The sequence below is a fragment of the Brassica oleracea genome, unplaced genomic scaffold (genome assembly GCF_000695525.1).
Source record: "Brassica oleracea var. oleracea cultivar TO1000 unplaced genomic scaffold, BOL UnpScaffold00641, whole genome shotgun sequence".
NCBI lineage: Eukaryota > Viridiplantae > Streptophyta > Magnoliopsida > Brassicales > Brassicaceae > Brassica > Brassica oleracea.
Genome location: NW_013617431.1, coordinates 49,313 through 53,578, shown reverse-complemented (window position 1 = coordinate 53,578; position 4,266 = coordinate 49,313). Strand labels below are relative to the sequence as shown.

At 37.2% G+C, this 4,266-nt stretch overlaps 1 long non-coding RNA gene across 2 annotated transcripts; it reads right to left on the bottom strand.

Annotated features, from left to right (window-relative positions):
* Positions 1-1,939: 1,939 nt before the first annotated feature.
* Positions 1,940-3,916, bottom strand: LOC106319853. 2 transcript variants are annotated; one of them, XR_001265558.1, is made up of 5 exons: positions 3,763-3,916; positions 3,409-3,560; positions 2,678-3,226; positions 2,415-2,596; positions 1,940-2,173 (listed from the first exon to the last, which is right to left on the bottom strand). It is a non-coding gene; the product is annotated as an uncharacterized LOC106319853 (long non-coding RNA). The 2 variants fall into 2 exon arrangements; XR_001265557.1 differs by lacking the exon at positions 3,409-3,560.
* Positions 3,917-4,266: the final 350 nt, after the last annotated feature.

Here is a 4,266-nt window from a genome sequence, read left to right as displayed (position 1 = left end):
ATTCCTCTGGTTCCGAAACCATCTTCACCAGTTGAGAACAATCCGTTGCAAACGTGACCCGGTACCGTCTTAAGTTTTACATACTTTCCATTGCCCAAATTAATGCCTCAATCTCCGCATGAAGAGGTGAGAGACTTTCCCTTACATTCTTTGCCCCTAACAAACCCTCAAACCCTGGAAGGGTACTGAGCCAGCCTTGTCCTGAAAAAGAATATTTATCTTTCCAAGAACCATCCGTGAAACACCATCTTCCTGTGGTCTCTAAGGTCGATCTGATCTGTACTTCAGGTGCCACCCTTGGATTATTGATATTCTGTGCCTCAGCCCAAAGTGTTGACTCCAATTCCGCTAAGTTGAGCATCTCTCTCGGATCAATATCTATATTACTGAAAACTTTATTATTCCGGCCCTTCCAGATGTACCATAGTATCCATGCAAACTGATGATCCTCCATTTTCTTGTGGTTAAAGAGAATCAGTGAATCACAGATACTTTTTCTTGTGCAGTCCCAAATTTTGTGATAATAGAAAATTTAGATGACGAGGATGGTGTACGAGAGCGAGACAAAGAGAAGATGTTGGGTTCCTTTTTTGGAGAAGTTATTAACAAAGCACGGCTATAAGTATTATTATCAATAGCAAAGATTAGCCTAATATAAAATCCTAATTAAAATTTAAAATGTACCAGAACCGGGTTTTAGGTTCGACCTGGGTCACCGGTTTCACCGGTTTTGAACTGAGTTTTCCTGTTTTTATCCAATCCGGGTTTTGAACTGAACCGGACTCGGCTTACTTAACGATTCACGGTCGAACCGGTCCGACCGGCCGGTTCGGTTTTCAAAACCTTGGGTGTGAGTCACTTTACTGTTGTATAGAGCTGTTTTTTAGTAGGACATTTGGGTTGCGTGAACAAACAGAAAGAATATAAGTATTTTGGTAGGAGATGTCTTATTTCTTTTTGAAAACACACTCATAATATAATGTATTTGTGGGCCTAAAGAAAAATATTGTTAATTGGTCAATGTTAAAAATAAAGAGCCGAATATAGAAGAGTAGATATCTGAATGACAAACCCATTAGAAACTGGCATGTCGCGATCTAAAGAGAAGAAGTAACAAATTTTAAAACATAATTTAAAGTCAGATAACCAATAATAGCTAGCTTAGTTTGGATTCTCAAATCCATCAAAATACCAAAACCAATAAGTTTGTGTTTTGAAATTTTTGTAACCTATTTTAAAATTGTATAAGTATTTATGATTAATACCAAGACTTTAAACTAAGAAAATTTTGAGACTAAACTTCAAGTAAATTTATTTTGAAATTTTATTAGGTTAAGGTGGTGGATACGTATATTTCTGAGATGGTGGCTATCTAGAAGGCCGATGGCGGCCAAACTATTTACAAAACAATTTGGAGGAGAGGCCAAAGGGAAAAGGGCATTGCTTCCTTGTATAACTATCAACACAAGAGCTAAAGTAACTGCTTGTGTTACTATCAACACCAGAGCTAAAGTAGCTGCAAAATACTACATTTTTGGTAGTGGTTCTTGTGAAAAGCAAGGAATAATAGTGGTCTTTATATTGAGGAGAGGATTCAAGAATATACTACACGAAGTTTCAAAAAAAAAAAAATATACTATACTTTGCATATTATAAGCTCCCGGCTGATTAACCTTAAATTTAGGAAGTAACAGAGAAGCTTTATGTTTCCTCTCACTTTCAGAGTTCAACAGTTTCATATGTAACCACTGACCTCTTTAAATGCATATTAGCCTATTAGGGGTTTAAGTTCAGTCAGTCAAGGATTAACTTACATTCATTCACAGCTAGTTCTGCTTAATCATTCCTTTGGGGTTTATCATACTTTATGTCATGACCGAAGATTCCTAAGTGTCTGTGATACAGTAATATAAGTTGTATGTACATGTGTAATTCGGTTGATGGAAGAATAAAACTTTGTAGACTTTTTGCTGTCCAATACGAGTCAGAGAAGGTCATGAAAACATAAAGTTTTGAGAAAAGAAATGGCGAGTATCATGAAGATATGATATGACATATAACATGCATTTTAAGCCTCTTTGGAAGGCCTCAGGACAAAATCTCAAGTAGAGTCAAATGTCTCTTCCCCGGCTTCATGTTGCCAATTTCATCTTCTTTCCCCGAGAGGTTCAAACTGCAAATTGCAAAATGAAAGAATACTTTTGTAAGTGAATACAAAACATTAAGTTCAAAATTTTTAGCATACAAACAAATCCAGTTTCTTTTTTTAATCTATTGAATCTTAAAAATATTGTACGCAAATGGTGAGAGCTGGTATCATAATCTAGACGATTTTGGAATTAATATTCAGCGCTTTTCTATGAGGTTGTGACAGATTTGCTATGTTATTTTAGATGAAAGAGTACTTGAAGTACCTCTATTCAGCATAAGAACCAGGGCCTTCTTTCCACATGCTTAAGAGTTTGGAAAGAGTACATTAAAATTTCATCAACACTTATCATTGCACCAGTATTGTCGAAGTCACCACAGTAGTTAGGAGCAGAGAATATAATAGCAAGCTGTCGATCAGGAAAAAATCATAACCATCCTCTACAACCTGCGTGAGAAAAGAAAAAAGGTTTATATTATAAAATTTTCAAATCGAAAAGAAAACATGAACATTGTGTAGTAGACTAACATGTTGAGCATTTCAGATGAGATCCATATCGTTCTTTATTAGAAATTCAGTGACCTTTTCGGATCCAAACGTGTAAGAGATTCCACGGTGGTTCATCCACCAGACATTGACATCTTTGCTTGATCAGACCAAAGCAGATCGCAGAGCTGACCAGACTCTGGAACATCAGTTGGTCGCTTAATGGTCGTAATCTGCGGTTGTCAAATCAGGAGAAAGGCCACTAGGCATGCATAATATCATATCACTATTGCAGCAGCTACGGGAGTCTCACACTGAATCAGCGGTTGAATCCATCATAGAATCCATAGATTCTGTTGATGCCTGATGGAAGCTCATTCGTGGTTTCCTCATAGAAGGAAAAGGTTCTCGGGTAATTGATTTTGTAGGAAAGTAGAAGACGGATCGTCTCCACACTCCGCTACCTTCGTTCCACATGATCTCCTAAGAATAAAAAGTTTAGCTGTAGGAGGGAAGCCTCCCTATTTGTAGGAGGGAAGCCTCCGTATTCAAACAGCATCAACAGACCCGAGTACTGTCCACGAATATCATCTGAAAAAAAACACATTACAAATCCGTGTGACTTTAAGAGACCAATGAAACACATCAGCATATCTGTTCTTTGTAGAAAGACCAAACAAAAGCAATCCTAGGTTGCATCAAGCGACTACCATATTCAGCTAATCCTTGCAAAACAATAGTTTAAGCTCCTTAAACTTTTCACCATGTCTCACCCAAAACTTAGAGCAATTCAAGTGATCATTATGAGTCCTTTAACTTCTCTGCTTTGAGATGATCTGCTGCTATCAGATGATTGATTAAACATATCAACCTCTCTTAGCTACTCCACAAATCCACCCAATTTTTTTTTCTTCCTTGTCTATAACTGAACAAAACACACAATCACATTCTGACTAGAACCAATTCACGTTTCACAAAACCGATAAAAATAAAAACTCTTTCTTTGGGGAGCTGATCTAAGAAAAAACGCTTACAAACTTAGAGCCATGAAAGCAATCATGTAGAACTCAGATTCCAAAACAAAACAAAACACACAAAAAATATGAAAAGAAAAATAGATTGATTACCGTAGATCTTGATGGGAGCTTCGAGATCAAGAAGGTCAGCTTGTGGTGAATCATGTAAAATATATATGCTTTAAGACGGTATATATAGGGTGATACGCCGAGGGATTCACAACATGGCTATGAAGAATCGAAAAGGAAGAGGGACATGCAATTTCACTACAAGAAAACATAATCTTAACGAAGAAAACATAATCTTAACGAGAGCGGTTTTCCTCGTTATTTCATCGTAAAAGAGGCTTTACGACGAATTAGCGAGGAAACGCGTTTGCTCGTTACACGTCCGTCGTAACACATATTTCCTCGCTAATTCGTCGTAACTTAGCGAGGAATATATTTCGTCGTAAAGACGAAGTAGAACGATTCGTCGTAAAGACGTCGCTACAATTCCTCGTAAGGACGTCGCTACAATTCCTCGTAAATAACTCGAAAACAGTTCCTCGTAATCTACACGTAAATACCTTGAAAGATTTTCCTCGCAAAATACACGTAACAACCACGAAATGA